The sequence below is a fragment of the Oryctolagus cuniculus genome, chromosome 1, assembly GCF_964237555.1.
Source record: "Oryctolagus cuniculus chromosome 1, mOryCun1.1, whole genome shotgun sequence".
NCBI classification, from domain to species: domain Eukaryota; kingdom Metazoa; phylum Chordata; class Mammalia; order Lagomorpha; family Leporidae; genus Oryctolagus; species Oryctolagus cuniculus.
In genome coordinates this window covers 187,053,731-187,072,743 of record NC_091432.1, presented here as the reverse complement: position 1 = coordinate 187,072,743, position 19,013 = coordinate 187,053,731, and the positions used below count along the sequence as shown (strand labels likewise).

At 47.0% G+C, this 19,013-nt stretch overlaps 1 protein-coding gene across 16 annotated transcripts in view; it reads left to right on the top strand.

The window, feature by feature from the left end:
• The first annotated feature begins 1,090 nt into the window (after positions 1 to 1,090).
• The window catches only part of ELAVL2 (ELAV like RNA binding protein 2), a 173,399-nt gene continuing 155,476 nt past the window's right edge, over positions 1,091 to 19,013 (top strand). For 4 of the 16 annotated variants that reach the window (XM_051857184.2, XM_051857193.2, XM_051857188.2 and 1 more), the window contains exon 1: positions 1,092 to 1,633. The gene's annotated coding sequence lies outside the window, so the exon portion shown is untranslated. Of the gene's footprint in view, positions 1,634 to 4,282; positions 4,681 to 5,727; positions 5,865 to 6,022; positions 6,244 to 19,013 lie in introns of those variants that run through there. The other 12 variants (XM_051857245.2, XM_051857211.2, XM_051857174.2 and 9 more) reach the window with 10 other exon arrangements.

Here is a 19,013-nt window from a genome sequence, read left to right as displayed (position 1 = left end):
AAAGAAGAAATTCTGGCTGTAAAAGAACATTCAGAAATGAACATGATTCCGAGGACCTCACTTGCATTTAGAGGAAGAAATAAATATGGTGAATAAAAATTATTTCAGCCTCCTGAATGTTATTAAAATATGGGGTCACAATAAAGTAATCATCATCTATAAAGCATTAAATGTTGACAGCACTTGGTCTTCTGGTTAAACTTTCTCAATGCTCAGAGAAAAAGCCCTGATAAAGGTTCAGCGGTTTTTACCGTCAGCAATACATGTGTGGTCCAAGAACTGTGCCGCCAGCAAATGCAGAGAAGCTGCTTGTTCTAATTTTAAATACAGCTGCTCTTTTTGAGAGTCATCATATACCTCAAAGTAAAGGACCTTAGTACCTTTTTTCTTGGACAGGAAGTCTGTTCTACACTTTTCTATTCTAGCATGAAGTGAAAGCTAATTCAAACCATGCAGCCTTATTTGAAAGCATTTCTAACTTCATTCTTATACTCAAAGGACTTAAAAAAAAAAAAGTAGTTGCAATACCCACATATTAAAACAGAGAAAGGCAAAAACAGTTGCCTAATACAGAATACTGGAACACAAATCGAAAAAGGCATGCGGGCAAGTAATGGATGTACATTCATCCTTTATACTCAGATCAAAGACAGGGAGCGCTCTCAATGACTCATACATACCGGTCAGAGAGTTAAATATTATAAAGAAATATGCCATGGACGCAGCAGGGATGGCAAAGGAAATGAATCTTTCGGAAGCAGAAAGATTTAAGAGGAAAGGAGATCGTGCCATAACGCAAACTCTGATAGTACAGTTCCAACCCTCCCACGTTGCGCTCTCCCCATCTCTTTTTGCTTCTTGCATTTCCCTTCGCCGCCAGTGTTAAGTGTGTACCTCCCCGCACAACATACCTTGAAACGGGACTCCATTGAGCTCTCCAGATTGACGTACCCTTCTGGCCAATCGTATCACGCAGCCTCGCCTGGGCGGCCTCAACGGGAGGGTCTAGACCAATCAGGACCCCGGAGCGATGAGCAAGTTGCGTTGTGGCTCGACTCGGCGTATACTTCCGCGCGTGCTGCCCGGGATAGGAGCCTGGCAGAGCAGCTGCACACACGGCAGTGCGGAGGCAGAGAAGGGGTTGGTGATACGGTGCTATAAATCTGTGGTCCAGTCCACCTCCCTCTTAAGACGTCCTCCCCCCTTATTTCTGTTCTCACTTAGAGATGCAGCAGCTTACTCCTGTAGCGACCTACTAAAAAGCAACAAGGAGAAAGACATCGTCTTTTTGAAAAAACGTTCTTTCGTCTCTTTTCTTTGTTCCTTGGTTTGTTTTTCTTGCCCCTTTTTGTTTAGTTGAACGGCAATAGGAGGGTAGTCTCTCCGTCTTTTTAAACTCTCTTTTTTAAGTTTCCCCCTCCCTTTCATATTTTTTTTTTTCCTTCGCCGTTTCTTTTAGCATTGGACTTTGGGGTCGAGAGCATTTCTTTTTATTTGCTTCTTTTAAGCCGAGCACAGTTTAGGTTCCGTGCTGTCTTAAGAGAACTATCCAGCAGCTTCTTGCTCATCCTTATTGGGAGAACTGCACCGTTACTTTAAAAACACATATACACAAAAACCTTAAGGGAGAAAGGTAAGTTTCGGTTTGGTTTCTTTAATCATTAGTTGCAGCGATGCGCTGGCAAACCCAAAAAACCTGTAAGTGAGCGGAATGCAGAATATGAAGTTAATTGCACATGTCTGTCTCATTTCAAAGCTACTGCTCTGCTTTTTAATTCCAGAGAGCTAGACGGGGGAAAAAAAAAGACAGTGGTCGCATGCTTAACGTACTGCATATTCGCCAATGTCAGCGGCAGAAACTTGAGTGATGAAGGTGGCCAGGGCAGGGCAGGGGTGTAAGGGGGTGTTGAGTGAGCTCCGGGATGGAGGTGGGAAGTTCATTTCGTGGCAAGAGAGGGATAACTTGGGTGTTGGAGCGATGCATGCCTCTACTTTCGCAAAGCAACCGAAGGGCCAGAGAGGCTTTAGTGTCATTAAGGGGAATCAGGAACCTGGGCTTGCAGATTAGACCGGCGAAAAAAACCCCAGGCTTAATTGCATTAACCAGATAGCATGTGCTGGGGAGATGGGATTGCCAGATGGAATTTAGATGCTGCACCAGGCAGCAGCGAGTTGTAGTTGACTGAAAAAAAAGTACATGCCGCCTGAAGGCTGGGGCAAGGGCTGGGGCTGGGGTGCTTGGAAGCTGTCAAAACTCATCATTGCTAGGGATGCGGGCTCTCATTCACGGACGCCAGTGGCCATCCTTAAGCTCCTTTTAAAAGAAGAGAGCCAATTTGGGGCCCGAATGCTTAAGTCGGTACCGGATATGAGATTCCCTTTGTTCGGAAAAGCGTAAATAAGATCCTCGGAGCTGTGTCTGTGAAGCGGCGGCTGCCTGGGAGCCTCGCGGTGCTGGGCGCTGGGAAGCGGCTTCCAAGCCCTGTCCTTGGTCCTACGCGGCTGGCGTCGCCCTCGGGGAGAGGGGAAGCCTTCGCAGCCGCCAGGCGCCGCGGCCACCCCCGGAGCCAACTCCGCCGCCGAGCCCTCCCCGCCCCGGCCTCGCCGCCCCCCTTCCCCAACAGCTATTGTTAAACTGCCGCCGGGAGAAAGATGGTTGGGGACGGGGAGCTGGGCACCCAGGCTCACGCTTCCGTTTAACTTTTGGGATTTTCTCCGGGCTGGGGAGACGTGGGAAGGCGGAGGACGCTCGCGGGGCGGGGAGGTCGGGCGGGGGTGGTGCTGGAGCGAGGTGCCGGCTTTGCTCAGGACAAGTTTAAATTACTGGCACGAGGGGGGTGTGGGCGAGTGTGTGCGTGAGAGCGCCCGTGCGGTGCGGGAGAGCCGGAGGCTGAGGAAGAGGCACCGCGCTGGCTGGGCTTGCTCATTTCTCGCCGCTCTGCGCCCCACCCACCACCCTCGAGGTTCGCAGAGCCACGGCGCCGCCGGCGCCCCCGGCTGCGCTCTGCCAAGGGCGGAGGGGGCCAGGGCTGGCCAGGTGGCAGTGCCCAGCGCGCGGCCGCGCGGCGCACACGACCTCGCGTGGCCATTGTTGCCTCATTTATGCCCAGCACGTTGCTCCGTACCCACCTATTTCATGTCTGTCGAGAATTAATACGGGAGCTATATATGTGTGGCAAATTGGAGGTTGGATACCTCCCTCGTTTTCTGTTTTCAAGTATTGGTGAGCCAAACTGGTGTCGAGGTCGGGTATTCGCTTCTCCTAATTGCCAGCTGCAGCAGGTCTGGCTTCATTGTGGCGAGGGCGAGAAAAATAGCCGACCATTTAGGGTTGACTCCTAGCACTGATGGACGGGGATGGATGTCTCCGTACTTTCTCCTGAAATGCACGGATTCTCTCCCCTCCCCCACTGACGTCCAAACACTCCTTTGGGTTGAGATTCTAAACCTTGAACCCTTCTCCACACTCCTATTCAATCTACCTAGCCACTGGGTGGTAGGGGTGGGCGGGAGAGGAACATGTTTTATTTCCTAGGCCTACATTATGCATCCTATAAAAACTAGGCTTAAAATGAAATGAGGGGTGGGGGTACCTGCGGAGCAGACAATAGTACCCAAGGAGATGATTTTCTTCATTGAAAACCTGCGCCTGAAGGTCAGGAAAAGGTTGCTCATGTTTTGGGGGAACCGAAGGGTAGGGAATCTGGGTTCTTAAGACTTCCTTGTAAAATGGCTTCTTAACTGGGACATCTGAGAGATTTATCAAAATTTGAGTAAGTCCGAAAAAAAAAATTGAATGTTTCAAAGTCACCTCTTAGAGGATTTATTTTTTCTGTTCCAAATTTTAACGCTCTTCCTTAGATGGCTGTTGGTGTCTTCCTGAGTTTGTCTTACAAGCAGCCACTTCTGGCACCGGCTTTATCGCTGACCTGCTCCCCAGTTCTCCAGGAAAACCCAATGACTGTAGGCAGAGTAGTTTGGAAGACTTGGGGGACTCAACTGTTGAGAGAGGGCTCCCATAACTTCAAGAAGTCGGCTTCAGGAAGTAGCGGGTAGGGCACCCATCCTAAGAGTTCCAGACTTGGGTTGGCAAATCGGTAGGCCCGGTTTCGTCTAACGTTCGGAAACTGGCCTTTTTAGCAATCCCGCGTGCTGGGGATGGGAATGTTCTAATTAACTGTTTAGAGGGAGGTCAAAGAGGCGCAGGCGCTTTGAGCGGGCTTCTGCCCCCACCCCCACCCCCAGGAACCGGTACAAAGTCAATTAAGGTCATTTCATTGCAAATCGGATTTGGGGTGACACAGAAATGCTGATATGAAGCCAATCAGTTATTTCCGCTGTCCGCAGTCTGGGTCCCCCCAAATGGAGAGACAGCCTCGCTCTATCTCGATCTTGGATTAGCCCCCCGCCCCCGCCCACACACACTTTACTATGCCTGATTTGTCTTCTCCCCAAGAGGGCACATTTGCCTACCCCACCCCCGAGCTGGCTCAGAGGAGTCCTCGCCGCGTCCCCCCTCGCCCCGCCCGTCGCGTGGGGGCGGGGAGCGCTGGGCGCCCTGAGCGGACCTTGCTGCATCAAACCCGCAGCATGCCCTTGAAGCTGTAACCTCGGTCACGTTCTCGCGGCGACTCAGTCGCCCACTGCTCACTCCCTCTCTCTTACCTCCCGTGATTTCAGGTAGGTGTGACAGGTGATATTTTTAAATGCAGTGTTTTAGGAGGAAGGGGGAAAGCCGAAGCCTTTGCAATGGGGGAAAAAAAAACCACCTCCAGACGACAGGTGCTCTCGTAATGAAGCGGCCAGGTGTAAAAACGTGCCCGCGCCGCGTGGTTGGGGGGGGGGTCGGATTTTTTGACTTCTAGCGGTGGGGCTGGGTCTGAGGACAAGCGCAGGTTTTTCTGAGGAAAAAGGATTGAGCCAGGCAAGAGGGCGGGTCGAGGCCGGGCAGCGACGGGACGCCCCCTCGGTGAAGAGTTAGCCATTTCGGGGCTTGAGTGAGGGCGTTGCAAGGATGCGGCTGGTGGCAGGCTCTGGCATAGTCGAGTGCAGAATTTCCTACTGTGCGTTCGAAGCAGAGTATAGCACCCTGCACAGGTACTTGGGACTTATTTAAACGTCCCAGTCTCTCTAGAGAGGGAGGGAGGGGCAGCAGGGGCCAAGCCTCGTTTTCCGTCGAGGGACAGAGCCCTTTAGTTGTGAAGGAGGGGGAAACATGGCCTTTTAACTCTGCTTGCAATCTGTATGCCTATGTATGCGTGTGTGTATATCCGATTATATATATATATATTTGATACACATAGGTATCAAGGTAACCCCCGCGCGGACCGCGCTCAGTCCCCGTTAGCGCCCGGAGCCTCCGGGTTTGCAAACTTGCACCTGGCACCGGCTGCCTCGAGGCGCGCGCGACGGTCCCCGCGCGGTGCCCAAGAGCTCAGTCGGAGGAGCCCGCTGGGGAGGCACTCGCCATCCCGCAGGGACCGAGGGGAGCGGCCGCAGCGCGGCTTCTCCCCGGAGGCACGGACCCCGCGCGGCCGCCGGGCAGAGCACGCGCCGCGAACTCGCCGCCAGCCCCGCCTCCTGGCGCTCTTCCAGCCAGGCCCCTCCTCCCCGCCGCGCTACAAACGGCGGGACCGCTGCGGCCGGGCGTCGCTGAGGCAGCAGCCGGCCGGGCCGGGAGGGCGGTCGGTCGGCCGGCGGCGCGGCGCGCGTGGGGCGGGGGTTCCACCGCGTTCCAGGCCGCCTTCCCGCTGCCGCCGCCGCCGCCGCCGCCTCTCCGCGGAGCCCGCCGGGAGCGACTCCTCCGCGGCCGCGCTGAGCCCGGCGGCACGAGCCGTAGTAGCTGCAGCTCCGAGTCGTAGCAGGCAAGTGCAGGGGGGCGTGGGGGCGGGGGCAGGGACGGCGGCCGCGCGGCGCCGGGTCCCGGTCCCTTCTGGACACGGGGGCTGAGGGCTGCGCCCCACTGCCGCGGCGCCGCGCTGGCTCCGGCCTCGGGGCGGGGACGCCGGTGGTGGCGGTGTAGGTTGTGCCCGCGAAGTTCTGAGAGCTCGGCCCCTGGCGGCGGGAGTGGAAGGAATTGGGCGCCTCGGGAGGCGGCACCGCCCCTCCTCTGGGCACCGGCTGGTCGGGGGCGGAGGGAGAGGAGAGCGGGGCCAGTTGCGCCAGGCAGCGTGCACGGGCGTGGACGAGCCCGGGTACGGCCGCGTGTAGCGCCGGGAGGAAAGAAACTGCGCCGAGACGCAGGTGAGTGTATTGGAGGGAAAGTGGGGGAGGGGGCTTCTCTAGAAAAAGGGGAGGCTCCTGGTGCCCCGGCAGCCCCGCCCTGTGGGAGGATGTGTGCCCCGGGTTCTCCTGCCGAACGCCGGGTGGTGGCTGGGGTGCGCCCGCTTGGTACGCGGCGCCTCCTCGAGCGCCGTCCTCGGAGCTCGCGGGGCGCCTGGAGACTTGGCAGCGGCCACGCCGCGGGGCCCGAGGTGGCGTGAGGCCGCGGGCGCTCTGGGGACAGGAAAGAGCCCCCCTCTCCGAGCGCGTGTTAGGTGAGGCCGGGCGCAGCCGCGCGAGGTCGCCGCTCGCGGTCGCATCCCAGGTTTTTTTGCGCGCGGGCGGTGCGCAGAGCGGGAAGCGCGGGCGCTCTGCCGGGCGAGGGAGGCAGGCTCACTCGCCGTGGTTGCGGCAGCTGCTCCTCCAGCTCGGCCTCGAGCCTGGCCAGCTGCGGCCCCGGTGCGCGGACGCGTGTGCGTGCACTGGTGGTGACATTGCTGGAACCCGGCGGGCCAACCGCGGTTTCCCCGGCAGGTGCTCCTCCAGTGGCCGTGACAATGGCCAGCGGACAGTCTTTCCACAGCTTTCTCATGAAAGCCCCAGCGTTATCCTTGAGGGCCAGAGCGCAGCACCGTGCCTGTAGTTGTGAGCTGCGAGCCTGGAGTAATAGCTGTCCAGATGGCCATTTAGAATTTGTGTGCATATTTAAAGATCATCTTCATGATAGAAATTTTCACATCTTCCCCCTACATTTTCTGAAAACGTGGGAAAGCGAGGGTTTGCTATTGGTTACCTACTCTCTTCCCTGTCCCCAAAGAACAGTGCTTAACAGTGTCAAAATGGAATACTTCCACAAAGACAAAAGAGCTGTGTAAAACTTAATCTTGTCACGGTGTTTAATAATTTTGCCTTCCTAAAAATGCAGCTCAGCCGCAAAACTTAGGGCGAATAAGTCCATTTGAAAACCATTCGAATGTCAACTGAGCTATAATTTTCCCATGGCCCGAGTGAAGCCTTCCTGTTTGAGATACTGTGCAGTTGTCCCCGAAGACAGTGTGTTTCAAGAATCATTTTCCTAGATTGAATTTCCCATTTGTGCTGGGGTCGAGCTTTCTCGAGGAAGCTGAGCTGTGAGCCGGTGGAAAAACCTCTTCTGGATCTACTTTCTCATCTGGGCCTTTGGCGATAGACACGGGGACGGGTTTTGCTGGATTGACTTGAGTTCTTTATGAGAAGTGTGTAGGGTTGTGGATTTAACACTGCTCAGGCTGGGGGGAGGTCTTAGATATGGGGGTGTGTAGAGACAAAGGGAAATGAAAACATCTGGACGGTAAAACAATTGGAGAAGCATGGAAAAATAGATTATGAAGAAACATCCATTTTCACTGTACTATCTTTTCCTTGTTGAAAGGCCGTTTTTGTGTTTCTGTGATTAGCATTGGTCTCTCATTGCCTATTTGAGTGACCGTGTGCTGCCACTTTTGGGGAAGTGAGGTCTGCAAAAACATGGAACCTCCCATGTTATATCGCCACCCTCCCACCGCTTGTCTCTGGATGTCTCCTTGTGTGCTGTAAGGAATCGTGTCAAGTCAGCAGTTTTCAGCCACACACACACACACACACACACACACACACTTTCCCCACCCTTCAAGACAGGTTTAGTGTTGGCATGTACCTCTTGGGTGGAACAGGCGGTCAGCATCTGCCAGCCCAGCTGTTATTTGGTATAGAACCATGGAACCCCATTTTCCTTTCTAGGCCCAAGAGAGGTTTGTTGCTGAAGCTCTGTTTTGGTTTTGGATTGTTCTGATGAACACTTCTTCAGACAAGGTCCTCTGTCCCAGTTTCTGTGGTTTAAGGTGAGGCTCCCAGTAGGTTAAGGGAGAGCAGTGCTGTGACTGGTGTTCTGTTCTCTCCTTGAACCTGCCTTAAGGTTCTTTGTACACACAGACATATCTGGCCGAATCCTTGTAAACACCGTCAGCTGTTGTAGGCTTTGGTACTTTTCTTGTTAATAGTATTTTTCAACAATGCTCTACCCACCTCCTTTAGGAGCAAGTCCCAGGTTCTCTTTAAGGACATGACAGGGTCGTCCAGAATACCTTGACTTCTAATCTGGGATCAACCTTTTCTTTCTTGGCTGGAAAAAAAAATTTTTTTTTTAAACTATGACACTTCCCAGGCATTGATATGCCATAAGAGCACCACTGTGGCAAATAACCTTTTTTGTTCTTTTCCCCCAAAGGACTGAATTCTCCAAAATAGCTTCTTAGCAACACCAAGTTTTAACATTCGCTTAAAAAAAAAAAAAAAACCTTTGTTTTCATTTTGTTTGAAAGGCAGATAGAGATACTTTATCAGTTGGTTCACTCCCCAAATGCCCACAGTACCCTGGGCTGGACCAGATGAAAGTGGGAGCCAGGAACTCCATCTGGGTCTCCAACATTGGGTGGCAGGTACCCAAGTGCTTGCTTGTTTTATCACCTGCTGCCTTCCTAAGTTGTATGTTAGCAGGAAGCTGGATTAGAAGCAGAGCAGGGAATCAGGCCACACCCTCCAGCGTTGGGTGCGAGCATTCCTAGCAGCTTATTAACTGCTAAGCCATTTGCCTTTTTGATCACTAATCTTCATGGTGGAATCAGTTCTTTTCTCATTTGAAGCCTTACTGAGTTTACCAGTAAATTCTTTGTGCATAAAAAAGGCGGCACTGTGTTTATTTGGAAGTGAGAGAACCTGGAGATCTGGTTGGGTGGGCAAGCCTGGTGGCATTGTTGGAGAGGTGGTATTGGGCCTGGATGGTGTGCCACCCTGTGGAAAACCTGCCCATAGCAGTCCACCCAGCTCTTCCTGTTTCCGTGGATACTCAACTGGACAGACCAGAAATCATAGTAAGCTACCACATTTGAGTGTTCCTTGTTTAAATATTTTTTAGCATGGTTACTTGGTTAGAGGCTGGGCTTCTTTGTGGGCTTGTAACTTGTGCCGCTGTACACACTGCACACCTCCCTGTCTTGAAATTCCGAACAACTTTTAAGCAGAGGGACCCTGCATTTTGCGCTGAGCACCTCAGATTATGTGATTATCCTTGTTAGATGCTTATCTACTTGGTAATACTTAGCTGCCAGTGTTGCTGCTTTGTTGATGTATTATAGAACTGTTTGCAGGCTTTATGCCACACCCAATTCTTGAGTTAACTCTGTGGATTACAGAATGCAAAGCATAAGACGTACATGTCCTTTGGTCAGTTCACTTTTACAAATGTGGATGTCTTCACTGGTTCTAGGTCCTCACAGGTCTCATATTTGTAGTTAAATGTCAAAAGCACTGTTTCATATGTTTCTAAATTGTGAAGAACATTTATTGTGTATGTATTTGGCTCAAGAAACTAACTGGTTTATAGCACTGGTTGATTCTTTCTGGATTTCAGTACAAACCTGCTAAACAGAAACAGAAGGCATTAAGCCTGAATGGGGTTATTTGTTTTATGCTTTTGTGTATGAAAAGATACATTTTTTTATACCTTGGTGACTTTTGGAATCTGATCTAAAAGTCAAAATTAGGGTAGTTAAAACTTCAGTTTTCTGGAGTATTTAGGAAAATTTTCACTAACAATAAATTAACAGATTTGACTTTAAGCTTATGTGAGGTACATGGTAACTTTGATTTTAGTAAGGTTACTAGGAGAAATTCTTTTATTCACGTGAAAATTGTCTATGTTGCTAGTTTTGTATTCCACTCTATAAAATAAAACTGCAAGGTGACTTGTGCGAGCAACATTGTAGTAGGTGTAATTGCAAATATAGCCACCTCCCTATTTGTTTACTAGTGCTAAGTTTTTGGACATTAATTTTCATAAAAATACCTATTTTTGGAAAGGTTATTTTCTCAGCTCTGGGTTAGGTTTTGAATGCATCAATTGTATTGAGGCTCTTAACTGCATGTTTCCTTTTTGAATGTTGCTGAATAGTTTTATGTGATGACAGAGATTTTCATTCTAAGATATATTCATGCAGAGAAGGAATACAATAGACAGAATGACCAAGAAGGTCCTAAGAATAGGTGGCATGGGGTTAAATCCAAGCCAGTTTGTATGTCGTCTTACTAACAACAAGTTAACCATATTTTTTGCTTTTTTCAGAATTGCAGTTTTTCCCCTTACACTTATTACTGATTTCCATTATGGAAGTTTGTGACTGATAACGAATAGCAAACAAGATCTGACAAACCCCCCCCTTTCCCACTTTGAAAAATTCCTTATTTAAAAGACTTGACAATTTTTCTGAAGTTACTTTATTGTGAGACTACTCCAGTAAAATATTAGCTTCTTTTTTTTTTTTTTTTAAAACAAGCATATTGAGGATTTTGTTTGCTTTAGGACCAGATATGTTTTGAAATCCTAGGTTTTAACTACCCATATATTTTGTCCTCATCTAATTTTTTTAAAGATTATGTATTTGAGAGGAAGAGTTACAGTGAGAGGGAGAGACGGAAAGAGGTCTTCCATCCGCTGGTCCAATCCCCAAATGGCTGCAATGGCTGGAACTAGGCTGATCCATAGCCAGGAGCTTTTTCTGGGTTTCCCACACGGGTGCAAGGGTTCAAGTGCTTGGTCCATTTTCTACTGCTTTCCCAGGCCATAGCAGAGAGCTGGATGGAAAGAGGAGCAGCCAGGACTAGAACTGGTGCCCATATGGTATGCCAGCACCACAGGTGGAGGATTAACCCACTGTGCCACAGTGCTGGCCCTGTCCTCATCTAATTTTAGTAATGATAGATTAATACCAGGATTTCCCCCTTAACATGAAAAAAAGAGTTTGTACCATTAAAAGGAAATTGATATTCTGAGTGACTAGCTTATATTCTGAAATTTGGTTGTTGTGGGCTGTTCATTACTAGAGTCTGTTTCAGCAACTTTAAGAATCGTATCTGTATTAATGGAGCATCACAGAAATCCCTATTTTCATAAATTTCAAACAGATCAGCTCTTCAGGGTAAGTTTTTATTTCATTTTGCTTTTCATCAGCAATGGTCAAACACACTTAAGCTTCAGTAGACACTTTCTTGACTAATTTTTATCTCCTTTTGAGAATAGGGAGTCAGTTATTTTGGAATTCTTAGCTTTCATGTATTTCCTTATTACAGAGTCATTGTGAAATGGAAACTTCCTGTTAATATGACTAGTGAGGAGTCTCAGCATCTTGGAGCATTTGAAGGAGGTGTAAGCCTTCCTCTCCCTCCTAGAGGAATACACGCAACACAGATATTTTCATACAGTTTTTAGTATCTTGCTCTTGGGAGTGAAGAGTGTTAAAATGAGGTGCTTTGCATGTGAAATAATTTGGAAATTAGAATTTGGAAATTAGAATTGTGTTCTTAACTCTGGTGAGAGCAGGCAGGAGCCGTTCAGATAGATTTTTGTGTGCTGTTGAATTAGCCATGTGGATGGACCGTTCAGCTTTCTTCAAAGGACAGCTCTAAGCTTGCCTGTGTCTCCTCATAGTTTATTTTAAAATCTGTTCTGTTATTGTGAACAAATATTACACATGTCAAGTCTTTTTGTGAGCTCTGTCCTGCCTGTGTAGCTGCTGAGTTGTCTTGCCTCAGTAGGTTTTGTCACTTGGGTTGAAATTCTTAATTTAGCAGAGCCAGATAGAAAATACTAGGATGGAGACCCAAGTTGCCAGCATCTAATTTTGTCCCAATTGCCCGTGGCCTCGGTTTGTTTTCCTTTTTTGTGTGTTTGTATAAAACCTTACCTACCTCATTTCAAGGACTGGGTAAAGTTTGGCATATTGACATACAAGATTTTTGGACAGTGTTCACTGAATTGGAAAGGTTGTAATAGGTGAGTCTGCATAGATAAGTTTTATATTTTTGGTGTGCAGTATGACCCATTTTTAGTGATTCTTGAGAACACCATTGTGTGTGTGTGTGTGTGTGTTTGCCATAGAGGAACAGAAAAATCTTGAACTGAGGGAGGTTTTGAGAGAGTTGTGACTCTGAACATTTTGATATGGAAATAGGTGTATTTTTATCTATGATGTTAGAACTTGGAAGGAAAGTTTAAAATGTGTTTTCCTTGAAAATATAAGTAATGTTGAAAGATTGCATGTGAGATTATGGTATTTTAGCCAGTTAGCATTCCAGGAATATAAATTTCATGATTTAAATTTTCTGTATTTTTTTTTCAGTGAGAGATAAAATTTTTAAGTTTAAGCATTTACATTAAAAAGTCCGTATTCTGATTTGAATTTTGCTTAATCTCTTATGAAGATCTATTCCTATATATCATAAAACGGAGTTTGAATAGAAACACATTTTTTCCTCACTTATTTCAATACCCTCTTACTACCCTAAGTGAAAAGTCATTGATGGATGCCCTGCCAAGTAAGTTATTGGAAATTGCTCAGTTGTTCAGTTTTTAAAGGATGTTTAATATTTTTTTATTCTTTAGGCATCATTTGTGTATATCAGAAGTACAAAAGATGTTTTTCAAAGCAAATAAATCACAGCGTGTTTGAAAATAAATTCAGTGAATTATGTAAGGTAGGGAAAATATTCTTGTGTCTGATTGCACTTGATCTTGAGTTTTCTCTGAGCTTCTTTTCAGAATAAGAAAGTGAGGTTTTTCTGTTTCACTGATGCTGCTGGGAGGTACCTCTGGTGACGTGGGGTGGGGGTTGTCACCAACCTTTATTGCAGAGCCACATGAAGCATGTTAAATACAACTTCTTCTAGAGGAAGCGGTTTTTATAAGCTATTCCGAGGTAAGGCTTTTTTCTGTATGAGCTCATTTAATACCTCTTTCTCTCGTAGGTGGTACTTACTGATTGCTGGTTTATCTTGTTTAAATTCTTGGTGTCCTTTCTGGCTTGTGGCTGTGAGTGACTCATGGACTGTTCCCAAATACCAGGTCAACTGTGCTTTTGATTTTCATTCTTTCTCTTACAGTGTCTCTGTAAGGAACCTGAACTATCCACAGCCTTTCTCTCCTCTTTGTGACACCTCTGTCCCTTATTATGTTCTGAGCCTTGTGTGTGTGCTACTTCCAGCCCTGGTAATTCTGGGTCAGGTGCAGCTATTTAGTTGTCCCTTTATTTTCTTATCCTGCTTGCACTTTAGCATTGGCTTCTAGCATTAATTCACATTTTACTCACTGAAGAGTCTGACCAAGTGAATCCCTGCAGTTATAGGGAGAAATGGGGATCAGTGCACAAATAATTGGAACACCAGGTCCCAAATGGTAGCTTATGTGCTGTGTATGACCTAGAGCTGTTTTATTTAGCCTAAATTGTATTTCTAAAACTTTTGAGTTGTTGATTCTGGGTTGGAAACAACATCATATAAAGATCTAGAGCCATATTCCTTGCCTCTTCATAATTTGGACAGATAAAGCAACACTGAACTTACATTTATCAAGTGCCCCCTTAAGATTGAAAAGGGATCGTTTCACTTTGGAATTAATCACTGTTTGGCCTCAGGATATTTGAATTTGTACTTCTAATGCTATAGTTCTAAAGCCATGGGAATTAAAAAGTTCACTCTGATATAAAGATAGGCTGTAGTTTTGAAGTTTTACAGTCTTGATTTTTCTTTATGTTGCAAAAATGTTTGAATTAAGCTCAGGAATGTATGAATTACATGCATGTGTTTATAAATTTAGAGTGGTAGTTACCTTTTTAGAGCTTGTAGATACCTTTCCTTCAGCTATGGAAGTCTTGTTCTTCCTCCACCCTGACTGCAAGAACGGTTTCTTTCTCCATCCTTTGTGAGATGTGTTTCCATCTGCTTGTCTAATCTTTTCCCTCTGTCTTCTTGGGATTTCAGTCCTGTCCAATAGGGAGTGGCAATTTCTCCCTGCCAGGTGCGTGCTTCTGTTTGTTCAGATGCTTTGGGGTCACGAGCAGTTGCTCGGTGCTGGGAAAACTAACAGGATGTTAGGAACTGTTTGAAAGAGGCCTGTGGCCCACCTGCTAACCTCACTGCTGAGGTTGTTAGCTTAGAAGAGACATTCTCCTCTCAGATTGCTGTAAAAAAGAGCTGATACGAGAGGCGACCAGGTGTGAGGTTTATGTGTGTGTTGCTTCCTCCTCTCCCCTCTTATATTTCTCAGTCTTCAGCCAGCTTTTTCTCCCCCGCCCCTCCTAGAAGCAGCAGGGCAGGTTGAGCAAAGCTGTCTCCCATGTGTGTGGTAGTGCAAGCTGAGGTGCCAGCAGAAGTAGAAAGAGGCTCACATGTCACGTTTGGACCAATGCTGTAATTTTATTGTACAATAAGGAAGGTGGATATTATTAATCTACTTCTGAGCATAATAGTACGATTTGAATAGCAGAGAGCAACTTTGGTGCGTGTTAATGTCTAGTGAGATGAATACAGATGAATGCTAAGTAGGTAGAAAATGTCAGCATAGAGTCTTCCTTTTGGTGACTTTAACCACTTAGATTTCTAGTTAACTTTTGTTCAGCCTGGCAAATAGATATGAAGATCTATTTTATCAAACCAGCATTAATGTAGTTTCTGAGGACAGAACAATGCTAAGAAAGCCCTGCTCTCCTGACAGCCACTTGAGCTAGGGCAGTTATAACGATGAATCAGAGTGTGTCCCTGTATTGAACATCTTAGCAAAACCCTTCAAAATAATAGGAGCTTAATGCTGGCAGTTTTAAAAATTGGCACAGTCTACAGTCCAGCCATTTTTTCCCTTTAATTTTGGGGTGTAAGTGAAAGTATATACTTTAAAAAATTCTCAGGGGCAAATGGTCTGGAGATTAAGACACCAGCATCCTACATTGTGTGCCTAAGTTCACTTTCTGCTTCCAGCTCCCTAGCTTCCTTATAATGCAGACCTTGGGAGGAGTATGTTGATGGCTCATGTAGTTGGGTTCCTATCCCCTCCCTGGGTGATGTGGATTGAGTTCCTGGCTTTGGCCTTGGCTCAGCCCTTATTATTTTGGGAATTCCGGGAGTGAATCATCAGATGGGAATTTTCTTCTGTCTCTCAAACCAATAAATAAATTTTAAAAATTAGTTTTGGGCCTGGTGTGGTGGTGCAGTAGGTTGAGCCACCACCAGTGATGCTGGCATCCCATATCAGAGGTCCTGTAGAAGCCCCCGTTGTTAGCTTCCGATCCAGCTCCCTGCTGATGTGCCAGGGAAAACAGTAGAAGATGGCTCAAGTGATTGTGGCCCTGCCACCATGTGGGAGAACCAGATGGAGTCCCAGGATCCAGGCTCTCCCCTGGCTCAGCCTCAGCTGTTGTGGCCATTTAGGAAGACAGCCAGTGGATGAAAGGTCTCTTTTTGTCTCTCCATCTCTCTGTCATTCTGCCTTTCAAGTGAAAAAAAATCTTAAAAGATAGTTTTGAATTAACTATTTTTTAGAACTTATTTGAGAACAGAGGGTTGCTGGTTTGTTCCCAAATGCCTGGGAAGGCCAGGGTTGTGCCAGGCAGGAGCTGGGAGTCGGGAATTCAAGCCAGATTTCCCATGTGGGTGACAGGAACCCTGTTATTTGAGCCATCATTACTGCCTGCTAGGATTTACATTAGGAGCTGGAGGTAGATGTTGAACTCAGGCATTTTTTTAAGATTTTATTTATTGATTTGAGTGACAGACACACACTCCCCCAACCCCCACAGATATCAATATATCTATATATCTATATCTATATCTGTATATATACACATATCAATTAATCTTCCATCCATTGGTTTATTCCCCAAATGGCCACAACAGCCAGGGCTGGGCCACATTGAGGCCAGGAGCCAGGCACTTCTTCCGGGTCTTACATGTGTGTGGCAGGGCCCCAGTTACTTGGGTTTTCTTCTATAGTGTTGCCAGACGCATTAACAGGGAATTGGACTAGAAGTGGAGTAGAGTAGCTGAGACTCAAACTGGTGCATATATGGGATGCTGACGTTGCAGGTGGCAGCTTTACCTGCTATGCCAGAACACAGGTACTTTGATAGGTGATGCAGGCATCTTAACTGGCATACTTGTGTGTGTGTGTGAGAAAGAGAGATCGATTGATCGATTGATTGATTGGTTTTGAGAGATCTTCCGTCTGCTGGTTCATATCCCAATTTCCTGCAGTAGCAAGGATTGGGCCAGCCTGAAGCCAGGAGCCTGAAACTCATTCTGGATGGTCCACAGTGGTAGTGGGAACCCAAGTACTTGGGCCATTAGCTGCTGCCTCCAGGGTTTACATTAGCAGAAAGCCAGAGTTGAAAGTGGAGCTGGACTCTGGTGTGGGATGTGGGCATCCCAAACATCATCTTAATTGCTTGGTCGAGTGCCTCCTCCGTAACTGCCATCTTAACTTCTAGGCCAAAAGCCTACCCCAACTGTGAATTTTTTTTTAAATTAGTGTAGGTATATTTTGACCTTACTTTTGAGGTGCACTTAAAAATTCTTGACACCAAGCATCTTCCATTGATTACAGGATTCTGTTAGATGAATATGTTGCTTATTTTTGCTCTCTGTGGCGTCTGGTTGAGGGGCCTCCAGGGTGTCTTAGGTATTAGATGGGGGCTGGTGGAATAAAGAAACAGTAAAAAGTTTGTTTTATCTCCCTGAAGATTGGGGATCATTCCTTTGGAGCTTTGCTGTGTGTGGGTCAGTGGTTAACTTGTAAGTTTAGACCTTTCTTCTTCTTCTTCTTCTTTTTTTTTTTTAAAAGATTTATTTATTTATTTGAAAGAGTTACACAGACAGAGGAGAGGCAGAGAGAGAGAGGTCTTCCATCCACTGGTTCACTCCCCATTTGGCTGCAATGTCTGGAGCTGCGCCGATCCAGAGCCAGGAGCTTCTTTGGGGTTTCCTGCGTGGGTGCAGGGGCCCAAGGACTTGGGCTGTCTTCTACTGCCTTCCCAGGCCATAGCAGAGAGCTGGATCGGAAGTGGAGCAGCCAGGTCTTGAACCGGCGCCCACATGGGATTCCGGCGCTTCAGGCCAGGGCATTAACCCGTTGTGCCACAGTGCTGGCCCCCTAGACCTTTTTCAAATTCATCTAAAGTCGGTGTTTTTGTTGTTGCTTTTAAGGAATGTTACAAAATGTCTTCAAGCTTTTGTATTGGCATCATGCAAAGAAACTGGGAAGGCTGTGTAATACTTACTGTTTTGTCATACATTACTAAGTTCTAGACTCTCGGAGAGCCTTGAATAAGTTAATAAAACATTTTTGTCCTTTTATCCCTTGTTCTGTACCCAAGGGGAGATGAAGCAGAAAATGCTAATAAAAAAAAAAAACACACACACAAGCTCCCCGCTCCCTAGTTTAATAGTAGAAACTGAGTGTGGGAGACCTTGAGAGAAGGGACATCTCTTTGGATTCTAGGTGTCAGGTGTCAATCAGGTTACTGCATATTGCTTTGGGGACAGGCCTGTTGTCTTCAGTTTTGCCTGTATATATATATTTTTGCTTTGTTTTTGTGTCCACTTTCTTCCCCTCTTGATTCAGTCTGTGTGGTTTGCCAGGAGCCCAGTTATAGGTGAAAAACATTGACGCATTTCCTGCCAAGTTTGATGTTGTGGCTGGAGAGAGACCAGTGCAAAATGTCTTCATTCTGCTGTTGTCCCAGTAGAATGGGCCTGAGGCACGTGTCTGTGAGAAATGGTGTGAAGCCTCAGCCCTTCCCCCAAGCTTTATTCTCTGGAATGCACTACGTGCTAGCAGCCTCCTATGGGTATAACATTTATTTTTCAAAGCACCTAGCCAAAAGTCATGATTCTAATGTTTCTTTTGCTCCTTCCTTTTTAGGTGTATAGTTGCAATAGCAAGGAGCAATAAAAACTCAGGTGCTAGGATCCTTTTGAGAATATTGTTATATGCTTGGGAAATTTTGTTTGTTTGAAAGGCAGAGCAATGGAGAGGGAGTGACAGAGGGAGAGATCTACTGGTTCTCTCGCTCCAGATGGCCACAAGAGGCAGGTCTGGACCAGTATGAAGCCAGGAGACAAGAACTCTATCTCGTTCTCCCATACAGGAGGTTGAGACTCAAGTGCTTTGGCCATTATTTCCTGCCTTCCCCAGTGCATTAGCAGGAAGTTGGATCAGAAGTGGAGTAACTGAGACTCAGATGGGCACTCCCATGTGGAATGATGGTGTCAGCATTGCAAGCACAGGCTTAACCTGTTGCACCATGATGTCAATCACTGTGATGCTTTTAGGAGCCAGGATCTGTGCCGCCTTGAGTCTTCCCCCTGGCTAAGGCCATGTCCTCCAGGAGGAGGTGTTTTCTGGGCTGCTGACTGTGGTTTCTTGTGCCAGTTCTTAGTGTTCTCAGGTCTTCCTGTTGCTTTTCTGAGTTTATGGCATTGGCCCTTTTGTATTTTTATTTTTAATTATGAAAGTTGGTGGAACAGCATTTGTGCTGCATCATCTTCGTTTGCTGGAGAGGCGCGTTCCCTCACTTGGAACTGGCTGTTTGGGGAATAATTTGTATTCTTGCTTCTTAAACTGCCCTCCTTGCCCCGAGTTTTGCTGATCTATAAATGTTGTTTTGTGGCTTGTAGGAGAAAAAGTCTGATTTCACAAGGAATAACATCGTTTGTGATCTAAACAGCAAGAATAAAGAGATGTTTTGGTTTTCCTGTTGTGTAACTTCTAAAGTAACTTCTAAATTATTGCCTCTAAAGAGTTCAATTAGAGGAGGAAATTTTGTTGGGACAGTCAGGTTGGCAGGGTGTTGGAGCTGCTTGCTTAAATTTGCTCACTGATGGACTGCTAGGAAGAGAGAAAAATGCCTGGAGTC